The sequence below is a fragment of the Peromyscus maniculatus genome, chromosome 23 (assembly GCF_049852395.1).
Source record: "Peromyscus maniculatus bairdii isolate BWxNUB_F1_BW_parent chromosome 23, HU_Pman_BW_mat_3.1, whole genome shotgun sequence".
NCBI classification, from domain to species: Eukaryota; Metazoa; Chordata; class Mammalia; order Rodentia; family Cricetidae; genus Peromyscus; species Peromyscus maniculatus.
Genome location: NC_134874.1, coordinates 8,854,611 through 8,870,000, shown reverse-complemented (window position 1 = coordinate 8,870,000; position 15,390 = coordinate 8,854,611). Strand labels below are relative to the sequence as shown.

Genomic DNA, 15,390 nt, shown 5'->3' with positions numbered 1-15,390 from the left:
TGGGCTACCAAGTGAGTTCCAGGAAAGGCGCAAAGCTACACAGAGAAACCCTGTCTCGAAAAACTAAAAAAAGATATAATCATTCTAAATGTAAATGCTTAAAACAGCTCAAAATACATAAAGCATAAACTAAGAGGACTGGAAATAGATGGGGGAAAAAGATCCACAAAACGTAGAGGGTGTCAAGATTCCTCTGTCTGCAATCAACAGAATAACTGGAGAGAATGTCAGCAACGGAGACAGAATGTAAACAAGAGAACACTGCACACATCAACGGCAAAATACCCACTCAACTTCAAGCACACACGGACACATTCACCAAGACAACGTAGTGAGCCTTAGATATCTAAGAATGGAAGTATACAAACCATAACCGAATTAAACTAGAACACAACAGCAAAAAAAGCTCACAGGAGACTCCTCAACACTAGGATTTAGCCACACACTTATAAAGACTCCATGCATCAGGGCCAGGCATGGTAGCTCATGCCTTTAATCCCAGCAGTTGGGAGAAAGAAAGAAAGAAGGGGGAGGGAGGGAAGGAGGGGAAATAAAAAGATGAGCAATGTAAACCCAGAGGAGAAAAAAGGGGTGGGGGTACAGTTAGAACAAGTATTTTTTAAAAAAAATTGGCCGGGCGGTGGTGGCGCACGCCTTTAATCCCAGCACTCGGGAGGCAGAGGCAGGCGGATCTCTGTGAGTTCGAGGCCAGCCTGGGCTACCAAGTGAGCTCCAGGAAAGGCGCAAAGCTACGCAGAGAAACCCTTTCTCGAAAAACCAAAAAAAAAAAAAAACCTTTCATGGATAATTTAAAATAAAAGCATTGTAAAGGAAACAAGGTGTGCTAACTGATAAAGAAAATAAACTATAGGACCATACCAATTGATCTAGGAAAAGCGTTTGACCAAATGTAAACTCAGAGTGAACCAGGAATAGAAAGAATGTCTTAATCTTTTAAAGGAAAGGTTAATATACCAAAACAATGTATTTTAAATGCCCAAAGCAAACATCCTTATGATGGAAAAACTGAGTGTTTTCCCCAAAAGACCAGGAGCAAGACAAGGACGTCTGCTCCCACTGCTCCTATTAAACAGCACAGTAAACGTCTTCACCCGTAAAATAAAAAGTTTAAAAATACAACTATCCCTATTTGCGGACAACACAATTATCTATGTAAAAAATTCCCACCGCATCTGTATTTTTAAAACATCCCAGTATGCTTATTTCAAATCACAAGCTGCAAGGTCAACAGAGAAAAAAAAAAAGTCACTTGAATTTCTAATGCTAAAAAGTAACAAATACAAAAATGAAGAATTTCCAAGTCACGTGTTACAGATGCAAGAATAAAATGAAATACTGGGTCAGTTACGTGCAGGATCCACACACTGAAAACCCTTTGTCAACACCACACCATCTCAATCGCTGTAGTCTTAGACTAACTCTGAAAATCAAAGTTAGTTCCTCCTAACTCCTCCTCCTCCTCCCTTCTTCTCTCCTCCTGCTTCTTCTTCAACACGGTTCTGGCTGCTCAATTCATTTCTCCTTCCATTGTAAGACTCAGCTTGTTCATCCCTATTTTTAGAACCCTGTTATGGAGCTGGAGAGATGGCGCTGTGGCTGAGAGCTCTTCCAGAGGACTTGGGTCTGATCTCCAGCACCCCTGTGGTGGCTCACAACTGTCCATACCTCCAGTTCCAGGAAATCGGATGCCCTCTTCTGACCTCCGCAGGCACCGGGCACACACATCCATGCAAGCAAAACACTCATACGTGAAATTAGATAGAGAAATCTACAAAAATGAAAGTTTAAAAAAGGCAGAAAGAAATCGGGCATCACGGAGCTGCTGCAGAGACCGCTCGGTCAGCAAAGCACTTGCGGCCCTAACAGGAGAACCTGAGTTTAGACTCCCAGAGATCACATAAAAACCCAGATACACCGTGGGGAAGAGACAGGAGGATCCCTAGGGCTCACTGCCACTTTATCCAAATCAGTGAGCTGTACATTCAGTGAGAGACCCTGCCTCAAAAAAATAAGACTGAGAGTGAGTGAGGAAGACAACTGAGGCGACCTCTGACTGCCACATGCACTCACATACATGCACATACACACTGTGCTCACACACACAAGGAAATACCACACACCAGCACACCACATCACACCCCGTGTGTGCATATAATTACACGTGTCAATGGAAATTCAATTTCCCTAAAAGGGAAAGTGGGTACTGATAGGCATGGGTAACTGAATCTACAGCCCAGGCACAAGACGCAAGTCATCGGAGGAAGAGATAGTCTTCGGAACAACAGCACATCCAAAAAGGTGGATGGGAGGGGAGAGCTTGCACAATACGCAAAAACTGACTCAAAACACATCATGGATCTAAACACGGGTTATCAGATGCCAGACATTTACAATCAAAGACAGGAGGCATTCTTTGAGGGCAGGCGGAGTTCTCAGCCAGAAGACCAAACACTATGATGTGGAAAAGACATGACTGATGGTTTGGGCTTCACTGGATTTTAAAAGTACTGCTCTGCCAAAGACACTATTAAAAGAAAGAAAAAGACAGCTCGCAGGGCGGGAGAAGGGATTCTCAGCCCCGTACCTGAGCAGGGATCTTGTTCAGGGCCTATAAAGAACTCTCAAGGATGCGGCCCAACTGTCCTCAAGTGGGAGAAAAGACTTCGGACGTTTGCTTTCTGATGCTCTGATTAAACTCTTGACCAAAAGCAGCTTGAGGAGGAGAGGAGGGATCCTTTAGCAAAAGCCTACAGAGGGAAGCCAAGGTGGGAACGCGCAGAAGGAACCTGGAGGCAGGAACTGAAGCAGAGGCCACAGAGGAAGCTGCTCGCTGGTTTGCTTTCTGCCTCTGCTCAGCCTGACCACAGAAGAGTCTGATGGAGGCACTTCCTCCACGGAGGGTCCCTCCCCTCAGGTCTGTCAAGCGGACAGCTGATATTAGCCATCACGGGCTTGAACCTACATCTTCTCAAAGACTACGTATGGGGGAGAGATAATCCCACAAAAGCTGCGCTCAGCCTCAGACATCAGAGGAACACAACTGAGAACCATTTCACTGATATTCAAGTGACAAGAAAAAAAATACTGGGGATCGGTGAGGTGACTCTGGGTAAAGGTGCTGGCCGCCAAGCCGAAGAAGACCCGAGGATTCCCAGCACCCACAAAGCTTAAAGAAAGAACTGGATCCTAAGAGTTGTCCTCTGACCACAGCACATGAACCTCCCACCCTGACACACACACAAATGAATAAATAAAATAAATGAATAAAATTTTAAGACAAAAACAAACAGCAACCGTGGTGGTTTGAATAAAAATGAGCCTTACATGCTCATAGATTTGGATGCTTAGTCGCCAGGGAGTGGCACTACTTGAGAAGGATTAAAAGGTGTGTCCTTGTTGGAGGAAGTGTGTCACGGAGGGGTGGGCTTTGAGGTTTTCAAAAGTCCAAGCCAGGCTCAGTGTCTCTCTCTCTTCCTGCTGCCTTCAGATCTGGATGGAGAACTCTCAGCTAATGCTCCAGCACCGTGTCTGCCTGCATGCCGCCATGCTTCCTGCCACGATGACAATGGACTAAGCCTCTAAAACTGTAAGCCAGCCCCAGTTAAATGCTTTCCAAGAGTTGCCATAATCACAGTGTCTCTCCACAGCAGTAGAACAGTGACCATGACAGTGACCATCCCAGGAGCTGGTGAAGCTGTGGAGCCACATGCCAATAGCCACACACGTCAGTACAGATGCATAGGGTGCGGCCCATGGAAAGCAGTTATCTACCCTATAATCTGGCCACTCCACAGCTATGTATTTATCCCAGAGAAATGTAAAGCTGAGTTCACATAAAACAAGTTCATGGGGTTGGGGAGATTGGCTCAGCAGTCAAGAGCACTGGCTGCTCTTCTAGAGGACCTGAGTTCAATTCCCAACACCCACACAGCAACTCACAACTGTCTGTAACTCCAGTTCCAGGATCTATGGTACCCTCACACAGACATACATGCAGGCCAAACACCAATACACATAAAAATAAATCTTGAAAAAGAAAAAAATAATTAAAAGTAAAACAAGAAGAAAAGATAAAAACTAGAAATGTTCTTTAAAGAGAGGAAGTAAGGCTGGGCAGATAATTCAGCGGGTAACACTTGCTAAGTAAGCTTGAGGTCCCGAGTTTGAATCTCCAGCGTCCATGTAAAGGCTGGGAGTGAGAGACCTCTTGTGCTTGTAGGGGTCTGAGACAAGAGGTTCATTGGAGCTTCTTCCAGGGTTGATGAGAGATCCCGTATCAGGGAAATAAGGTGGAGAAAGGTAGAACAGAACACCTGACATATTCCTCTGGCCTCCACATACACACACACACACAGAGCACACATACATACACACACAGATACCACACACACACACACAGAGCACACAGATACCACACACACACAGAGCACACATACATACACACACATACCACACACACACAGAGCACACATACATACACACACATACCACACACACACACAGAGAGCACACAGATACCACACACACACAGAGCACACATACATACACACACAGATACCACACACACACACACAGAGCACACATATATACACACACACATACCACACACACACAGAGCACACATACATACACACACAGATACCACACACACACACAGAGCACACATACATACACACACAGATACCACACACACACACACACAGAGCACACATACATACACACACAGATACCACACACACACACACACACAGAGCACACATACATACACACACAGATACCACACACACACACAGAGCACACAGATACCACACACATACACATACACACCACATACACACACACTCACATGCATACACATATATACACACACAACACACACACACATACAAACACACCACACATACACACACATACACACATACCACACATACACACACCACACATACACACACACACCACACATACACACACATACACACACATACACACATACCACACATACACACACCACACATATACACACACACACCACACATACACACACATACACACATACCACACATACACACACATACACACACATACACACATACCACACATACACACACCACACATATACACACACACACCACACATACACACACATACACACATACCACACATACACACACCACACATACACACACACACCACACATACACACACACACACACACACACACACACACACACACACACAGGAAGTGCTGCCCTGTACAATCATGTGGATATGAACCTCACAGACATCCTGTGAGAAGAAAGCTCATCTCAAGAGCAGCGTGCCCAGTGATTTCATGCACAGAACATTCTTTAAAAGAGGATGTCCAGCAGTTGCCAGGGTAGGCAGGTGGGAAGGGCAGGATGAACGACCAGAAGGACCAGGAAGGGGGTTAGTAGTGGGAGGACTGTTCAGCAGTCTGAGCACGTTGGCTTTCACAAACCCACCTATGGGTTAAAACTCAGGAACATTCAGCCAGGTGTGGTGGTATACACCTGTAGTCCCAGCCACTCAGGAGACTGAGACAGGAGGATTTCAGGAGTTCAAGGTCAGTATAGGAAATACAGTGAGGAAGGGAGAGAGAAGAGAAAGGGACAAAAAGAAATATATATCTAATAAAATTATACTATATATTATATAATGTTATATAAAAAATATATTATATTATATTATATATTATATATAATAAAATAAAATAAGCAAACAGTGGCCTTGGGAGACAGCTCAGTGGCAGAAGTACCTGCTCCGCAAGGCAGAGGACATCAGTTCAGAACCTTAGAACTCACATGGGGCCCAGGCACAGCTGCACACATGTGTAATCCTGGTACACCTCTGCCCAGATGGGAAGCAAAGGCCAAGGCAGAAGTATTCCCAAAGCCCACTGGCTAGCTACCCTGGTGTACACAGTGGCAAACCCTGTCTGAAATAAGATGGAAAATGAGGAGCAACATCCAAGTTTGACCTCTGTCCTCCACACACGTGGGCAAACACACACACACACACACACACACACACACACACACACACACACACAATTTTCTTAAAAGCCAGAAATTTTAAAAGCCATGATGTATATCATTTTACTTAACATACAGGCTCTACGTGCCCAGTAGTGGTGGCGCTCTCCTTTAATCCCAACGCTCAGGAGGCAGAGGCAGGTGGATCTCTGAGTTCAAGGCCAGCCTGGTCTACAGAGCGAGATCCAGGACAGCCAGGGCTACACAGAGAAACGCCATCTCGAAAAACAACAACAACAACAAATAGCTCTACACTAGGCAAAAGATCACAATCTATGGAGGAAAAGGAAGCACACATTTGGTTGATTTAAGGGCAGGATGAGAGTTTACAATGTGGTAGCAAACACTCCACATCTGGATAGAGGCTTTGGTTGGCTCTGCTGCACACATCTGGCAAAGCTCAATGATGCTCATTCATGCCCTTCTCTTCATCACAGCCTGAGCATCAACCAATGCCGTGCACGCAGACTTACCGGAGGGGTGTGTAAGGCCATCTACTCTGAATCCATCAAGCACTGTGATGGGCTCGGACATGAAGCAAGGGATAAATAGAAGGACAGGTGTGCAGTAAAAGAATAGAGGGAAGCCAGGTGGAGGTGGCGCACCCCTTAATCCCAGCACTCGGGAGACAGAGCCAGGCAGATCTCTGCGAGTTCAAGGCCAGGCCTGGTCTACAGAGTGCGATCCAGGACAGGCACCAAAACTACAGAGAGAAACTTTGGAAAAAAGAAAAAGAAAGAAAGAAAGAAAGAGAGAGAGAGAGAGAGAGAGAGAGAGAGAGAGAGAGAGAGAGAGAGAGAAAGAAAGAAAGAAAGAAAGAAAGAAAGAAAGAAAGAAAGAAAGAAAGAAAGAAAGAAAGAAAGAAAGAAAGAAAGAAAGAAAGAAAGAAAGAAAGAAAGAAAGAAAGAAAGGATAGAGGTCACAGGTGGTCAATGTGGTCAAGTACAATTTTGTTTGAAATTTGCCATCATAAACTTACAGAGAAAAGCAAATTTATCACCGCACGTTCTTAGTCCCCTCATTTAAGGTCTTGGGTGAGGGTCACAGGAACTCAGGGAACATCTCACCAGAGGGCTCTCTTTAGAGCTTTGTCAAAGAATTCCATTCTTGGAGCCTGGATGTTATGTATGTTGCTGTTTTGAATGATCACAAAACACAGATTCTCCAAGTCAGATAAAGACAAAAATGCAAAATGTGATACAGAAACCAATCAAAAAACAAAGTCCCAGCCAGGCGGTGGTGGCGGTGGCGGTGGCGGAGGCGGCGGCGGCGGCGGCGGCGGCGGAGGCACACGCTTTTAACCCCAGCACTCGGGAGGCAGAGGCAGGCGGATCTCTGTGAGTTCAAGGCCAGCCTGGTTTACAGAGCGAGATCCAGGAAAGGCGCAAAGCTACACAGAGAAACCCTGTCTCGAAAAAAAAAAAAAAAAAAAAACAAAGTCCCTGGGTGCCCCACTTCGCGTCCACTTCCGTCCATCTGTTGGCCGCCATACTGAGTGCAGCTGCCACACCGGCCCATCATTCACGGATGAAGACAAGTGAAACCCTCACTTGTTGGGGCTGACGGGCTGCCTCTGGGAGTAAAGGCGATTGCCACCAAGCCTGATGGATGACCTGAGTTCACTTCCCAGGACTCACAGCAGGGTGGAAGGGCAGACCTGATTCCCACAAGCTGTCCTCTGGCCTCCACACACACACTGCGACGCATGCACCAGCGTGTACGCGTGAGTGTGCATGTGTTTGGCGCATGCGTGAGCATGTGTGCGCACTCGTACATTAAATGCTATAAGCAACTTTTTATTATGCAAAAAAAATACACACAAAGTTTCCACTCTAATAATTTTTAAGGGCTGGAGAGATGGCTCAGAGGTTAAGAGCACCGACTGCTCTTCCAGAGGTCCTGAGTTCAATTCCCAGCACCCACATGGTGGCTCACAACCATCTATAATGAGATCTGGCACCCTCTTCTGTATACATAATAAATAAATAAATCTTTCTTTAAAAAAAAAAATAATAATAATAATTTTTAAGTTCATAGTTTAGTGGCACCAGGTGCCCCGGAATGTTGTGTAACCACCACCACTATCAGCCTCAAAAGTAGTTCAATATCTTAAACAGAAGTCCATGGAAATTCCATACCCGTTACACAGCAACTCCGCACACCCAACACATTATGTCTTCTGTTCTACTTTCTGTGTTTAGGTCCGGGCACCCAACTCAAGGAAGTGGAGGGTAGGAGAGGGGGGAGGGGAAGAGGAGAGAAAGGGAGGAGAGGAGGAAATATCAGTATTGTCCCACACAAATGTCCCTTATTCCACTAATGTTGTTCAAAGCTTTTTAATCTCCTCAGGGAGAAAGGCACCAAGATACATGTGAATTAACTTTGAAATAGTTAAACCAGTATATCTAAAATATTGTCATTTCTATGTGCCCCGTATAAAAATCATTATTGAACTTCTTTCCATTCCTTGCCGTGCTCTGAGAGATTAGAAATCCTTGGGCGGTCAGATCTCGGGTAGGAGCCCACCACACCAGTGAGCTCAGGTTCCTTGGCCACCTTAACTTGTTTCCATCATGCTACATTTCAAGAACTGTCACCCAGAAACACTACAGTCAAGCAATGTTCCATCACTACAGTCCTTATGAATCTATAGCCGTCACCTCCAGCCACATCAGAAATGTGCCCTCTGCCCCGCATCTGCTCTGGCCTCACCTTTCTCTTCCGGGTCATACCACCCCTGGAGATACCGTAATACAGGGGTGAATCTACCTGTTCCTTATCTGTGGCTCCCTAGCCACGACAGCTTGGGTCGAATCGATTACTTGAAACCTCTGTAAACTCGCTTGTAAAGCTGGATCGACCGACCGCGCGTGGTTACGGTCACGACCCACTGGAGAGGCATTCCAGCCTGGAGGAAACCTGCAGGAGAAAAATCACTCCAGGCTTCCATTTGCTTCTCCTTCTCCCTTGTCTCTTCCCATCCCTCAGCTTCTCCAGCCTCCGTCCCAGACACCCAGTCTCGGAACATCTCCCCTGTCCCAGACCCACACAGGGTGGGAAGAGGGGAACAGGAAATTTAGCCTGTGCTCTTCCCAAAAGTTGAGCGGGAACCTAGAAAACCATTGCTCATTTCGGGAAAACTAGAAAACTCCGTAGTTAGAAGCCATTCCAAAAGTCAGAGGGAGGCAGTGAACCCCTCAGAGATAGTTTGCCACTCAGAATTTTGAGACGGAGTTGGGGCTGAAGGGGAGCGTGGGGGTGGAACACACTGGCCTTGCTTAAAACCAACTAGTAAGAAAATAAAATATGCATTCTTGCTTCACGTGGCCCTGTGAATAAGGCCAGACCAGACCAGCGATGGCATCACCAGCCGACATCACACAGCCCACAAACTCACAGGAACCAGTCTTAAGCACAGACTTTCCCAAATGGACTCAAGTCCAGGGAGGGCTCATTACAGAGAAGCCAAGAACTGAGGTGGTTGGACAAAGAGCAGTGTTGCTAAGTGCGGCCATGACGCCTGGGCCACACGAAGAGATGTCATGGTGTCCGCCCTTGGCTCCCAACACCCATCACTTCCCTCTCCCTGCAATCTGGCCACAATCGGGTTGTCCCAGAATGTCCCATGCACTGATGTCTCTTGGTCACCATCCAGACGACCTCTGTCAAACCCATTCCTCCTCCAGAGCAGGGACGAACCAAGTCTCGCCCACCGCCTATTCTTGTCAGGCCCCAAAACTAAGAATAGGTCGGTTTATTTATTTATTATTTTTATGTATAACAAATCAAAAGAAAAAGAATAAATACATCATGGTATAGGAAAATAAGATCAAACTCAAAATTCAGGGGCCACAAATAAAGTTTTATTGGGAAACTTCCCCACGTGCCCACACCTCAATGGTGGGCTGTGGCTACTGCAGGCTATGGCAGTTGGGTAGAGCTGTCTGCGAAACCTGGGGCCCACAAAGCCAAATGTATTTGCTGTTCGGCCTTTAACAGAAAAGGCTGGCCAGCTAGTCCCTAGCATCACACCTGCTGTCAATCATCTTTTTACTGTGTTCCCTCCAAAACCTCGGAAGACTCCTGTCTCCTCCCACAAAGAGATGAAAATGGTCTGAGCGACTCCCCTGTGCCACGTAAGACCCCAGGAATTGGGGGCTTAAATTCACGTCTTGTGACACACTCCATCAGGTGCCCTACGTTCTGAGCAAAGCGGTCCCTAAGCGACACTGTGAAGTCTAGAGAGTCCCGGGGTCACCTTTGCTACCATCTCCACCCTTCCCATCCATCTTTCCACTCCAAATCCCCACCTCCCCCGGCCAAGCAGGCCTCCCTCACTGGCTGGCCAAGTTTCCCCAGGTGGATGCTATGGAATAAATACCGCCCCCGCCCCCCAGGGTAATCCTTGGAAAAGGAAAACACTCTGGGCTCCGTCCTCTCTCGGAGCTACCTCGTGCACAGACGACGGCGTAAAGGCTCTGAGAAGTCCTGTACTCCGTGTTTCCAAAACCCCTTCACCACAGAATTTGTTTGGCCCGCAGAAGACTTATTGAACATCTGCTTCCAGCATAGAGCTAGCATCCCACACAGTCAGGGTTCTCCCGAACATACTCAGAAATGCTGCTCAAACTCCTCTGCTCCCAGCCATTCCCCTGCCGTTAATTCCACACCATCCCCTGCTAACCACCATCACTGTTATGGGTTGAATGTGAAGCGCCCCCCCTACCCCCCCACCCGCCCAACACACAGGCTGATGTGCTTGAGCATTTGGTCCCCAAGCGGTGGCATTGTTTTAGAATGATGTGGAACCTTTAGCCCAGCAGTTCCTCATCGTGTAGTGACCCCCCCCCAACCATAACATTATTCCGTTGCTACTTCATAAGTTTGCTACTGTGATGAATCGTAATGTAAATATCTGATATGCAGGATATCGGATATTCAACACCAAGGGGTGATGACCCACAGGTTGAGAACCGCCGCTTTAAAAGGCAGCGCTTTGCGGATGGCAGTGAGTCCCCAAAGGGCGAGCCTTGCACTTTGATATCTGCTCTCTGCTTCCTGACGGCGGACTGAACATGACCAGTTGCCTTATGTTTCTGTCACCACACTTTCCCATCCTGATGGGCTGTGACTCTTTTGTTTGTTTGTTTGTTTTTGTTTTTGAGACAGGGGCCTCACTATGTAACTCTGGCTAGCCTGGAACTCATCAGAGATCCACCTGCCTTCTGTCTCCTCAGTGTTAGAAATAAAGCCACGTGCCGCCATGCCTGACCTGTGCTCCTTTTTAAATCGTAAGCCAAAATGAATCCTTGCATCTAAGGAGGGCTGGCTGGGAGGGGCTGGAGGGAGAAAGGGAGGTGGGGGAGAATGATGTGATACTATTTCAATTTTTTAAGTGGAAAAAGTACAAAATAAATAAGGAAGAATAAAAACAAAACAAAACAACAACAAAGAAAACCCTTTTTTAAAGTAGTTTCCAACAGCATTCAGTCCCAACAAAGGGAAAAGCAATAAATCTTACAATCTGCCCTATGCTACTGACACTTTAGTTCATCGGTGTCTTCAAAAGTGTCACCCTTGGTGATCCTCACAACCACCTACTAAGGCAGGAATTGTTGCCTTACAATGGTCAGTTTGGGTTAAAATGTTTACATTTGTATCCAAAGTAAAGCAGAACAGAGAGGGAGACAACCTGCCTCCAACTCCAAAGCATGGATTTTCTTCTCCATCAAAATATCTGCCAATAAAATATAAGAGGCTGGTATCACCAGTGGTCCACCCAGCATCCATTAGTACCTTCCCCCATGAAAGCAGAGCCTTGTGGTCGGCACAGGGGTCATCCCAGGCAAGGAAAATGATGGCTTTCCCACTTCTCTCCATCCAGCCTCCCTTGCAGCTAGAACGTGTGATCCTACTATGGCCAAGGAAACATAACTGAACATTGCTGTTGAGAAGGAAGGTTACCATGGGAAAGCCTTTGTTTCCCAAAGCCAAAAATATGAAGCTTCCATCTCTCCACACTTGCAGAGTCCTCCTCTTTCCTGCCTAGAATGCAGATGTGACAGCTGGAGCAATGGAAGCCATCTTGGAACTATCACCAAAAAAAAAAAAAAAAAAAGGCCATCAGAACTTCCTGAACGTTTGGCCTTCATTGACACTTTGCAGGGATGTAAACCTCTCTTCCCTACCCAAGAAGCATGCTTTGTGAAGGCCAAGTTCACGTGGAGTGTTTTTGTTTCTTGAGGCGTACACACTAGCTATCATCCATGTCTTCAGGATGCTCCACTCACTCTCTTAGTGCCTGTGAGCAGGGAGCTGTGGCCATTAAGTGGCAGAAACAACCGGGAACTTGTCTCTCAACATGCGATGCCTTGAGCCACCTCGGAACTCTGCCCGAAAGACGAATGCCATCAGATGCAGCCCATCGACCTTGACCAGAGCGTGAGCCAAATAAATACACATCTGGCCTGGCAAGATGACAGTGGGTAAAGACACCTGCCTTGGAAACCCGAGGACCTGAGTTCAATTCCTGGAACCCAAAGTACTCACTTGTGTACTCACTGGCACATGGAACGAAAATTCGAGATGAATTTTAAAACAAAAATAAATAGCTGGAACACACATTTATGTGCTAATGGATTAGGACTTTTGTTGTGTTTTTTTCTTGTTGTTGCTATTTGTTTTGTTTTGTTTGTTTGTTTGTTTTTGTGTTTTTCAGAGGTGGAGGCTGAGCAGGACGCATTGGGTAAGATCTCCACCACTGAGCTACAACCCGGCCCTCTTTTTCTTCTTAATTTGGAGACACAGTCTCACTATGTGGCCCAGGCTAGCCTTGGACTCACCCTCCTCGAGTCTCAGCTTCCCAGGTACTAGGGTTACGGGTGTGCACCACCATGTCCAGCTTGGATAAGTAATTCATAAAGTAACCTTATCAAAACCTGAATCAGAAACCTGGGGGTTGGGGATATAGTCAGCGGTTAGAGCCCTTGCTAGCATTCACAAGGTCCCGGGTTCAATTCCCAGCACCACCAAAGAAAACTTACGCACGGAAGCACACTGTCTGCTTACTAAATGCAGATTCCTGGGCCCTCTCTCCACTTTGAGCTAAATTAGAATGTGGCCATTAGATGCTGGGCATCCACGCTTTAGCCAGCACCCCCATGAGGCTTTCATAGCTGTTAGGGTAGAAAACTCGGTGAATGCAAATTCTAGCGGGGCCACACCTTCCCTGGTACTCCTCCCCTACCCCCTTGGTCTTAGAGAACTAGAAAGTCAAAATTGGCATAGTTGCTCCAGAACAGTCACTGGACAATATGGATCAAGTGGTTGGTGTGTCCTGTGGTACCCTCAGAAAAAGATGTATTCCCTATTTGCGCTGGCTAGTCTTACATCAACTTGACACAAACTTAAGTAATCTGAAAGGAAGGAACCTCAACTGAGAAAAACGCTTCCATTATATCCACCGGTAGGCCATTTTCTTAATAAGTGATCAATGGGGGAGGGCCCAGCCTGTTATGGGTGATACTATCCCTGGGCTGGTGGTCCTGGGTTCTTTAAGAAAGCGGACTGAGCAAGCCAGTAAGCAGCTCCCCTCCGTGGCCTCTGCATCAGCTCCTGCCTCCAGGATCCTGCCCTGCTTGAGTCCCTGTCTTGACTTCCTTCAATGATGGACTATAATATGGAAGGATAAGCCAGAAAAAAAACCCTTTCCTCCCCAACTTGCTTTGGTCGAGGTGTTTCCACCACAGCAACAGGAACCCTGACTAAGACACCTATGATTCCAACTTCTTGACCAGCATGCCAGGACTTCTGCCCCCGCCCCGTTTGAAAATGTAAACCCCCTTGCAGAGAGACCACACAGAACCAAGTGCCACAGTTGCTCTGTGTGTTTGCACAGTGCTGGGGATTGAGCCCTGGGGTCTTGTGCACGCTACAAAAGCGCTGGACCACTGAGCTACCCTCCCCAGCCACAGTGCACCCGGCCGTGTCAATCGCCATCTCTTGGGAGTCCTCAGAAGATGGCACAGAAGGAAACATCTGAGAAGCGTAAGCTGTAATAGTCACAGCCTAGCATGGAGGCTCTTGGTGACAGAGGGAAGAAGAGACGTGGTAGTGGCGGCCTTCAGGGGTTGTCTGTGTACGCTGTCCTGGTTAGAGTTCCGAACCAAATCTGTTGTGGGCCCTGTGTAGAGACCGGGGCTGGACTAACACATCCCACACTTTTCCTTCCAGCAGCAAACGTTAGCCAAGCGCTCTCTCTCTCTCTCTCTCTCTCAACTCTGAGGAAGGCAATGCCTGTGCCTCCCAACACTCTTCCCACATTAACATTTATCTTATTTCATCCCTGGGATCCTGTTACCACCTGACAGGTGAGCAGAGGCATATATCCGAGGATGGCAGACGAGGTATTAAAATATACACACACGAACTCCTATTTCCAAATGATAGCCAGCCTCCCGCATCCTGACTATCTGGCTACATTTAAAACCACACAGGGAAAATAAAAGGCCTGAAAGTGAATCAGAGAGGCACATTCAAGCAGATGACCCGGTCAGCCAAGACTGAAGACTTCAGGCTTCAGGAACTCACAAGCCAAAGACCAGCCCAACTACCAAGCTCCATGACACATGGCCGTGCCACCAAAAGGGGAACCTTCCTTTGCTCTGAGCTCCACACACCACCCCCCTGGCAAATGCCAACTAGTGGGAATTCCCAAATTAAATCAAGCAATGTGGACAGCTGGGCCATTTTGTGGGAAGGAAGGTGAGGGGGCTGGATCCATCTGACATTTTGAACAAGGTGGATGCCCAAGGATTTCAGAACACCAGGCCTTTCCCAAAACCCTGAAAGCTTCCTCTGAGAAAATGGCCTTTGAAGGAAAAATAGTTCCTTCCATCTCTCTGTGGTAACTTTGTAGCCATTCTCTGTCACGGTCTCTCTCGGCAAACTGCTTCCAACTCCGCTCAAGTTCTGTCGGAGAGATGCTACAGAGAGCCAGACATAGCTCCTTCTCCTGGACCCCCATCCACCAGCTCTCACCAAGACAACCCAAGAGGATTTTTCCCACGCCACCTAGTGCAAGAACCACTCCAGGCAACCGTAATATGGTTTATCGTTTCTTTTTACACATTTTGGGCCTGCATCAATCCCCTTACATCAAATGAGTGTGTTAGAAATGGGTAGTTCCCTGGGGATTTTTTTTTTCTAATGCATGTGTATATGGAGGGTGAGGGGTGAGACACAGAGCAAAGGATCGAGTCTTTCCATTCAGGCAGCCCCATCAAACCAGTCAAAACCACCTTTGACCACCTGCAGA

General features: G+C 46.9%; 1 protein-coding gene across 2 annotated transcripts in view; it reads right to left on the bottom strand.

Moving 5' to 3' along the window:
- Ksr2 (kinase suppressor of ras 2) overlaps positions 1-15,390 on the bottom strand; it is a 382,435-nt gene that overhangs the window by 365,909 nt on the left and 1,136 nt on the right. The gene's annotated exons all lie outside the window — the stretch shown is intronic.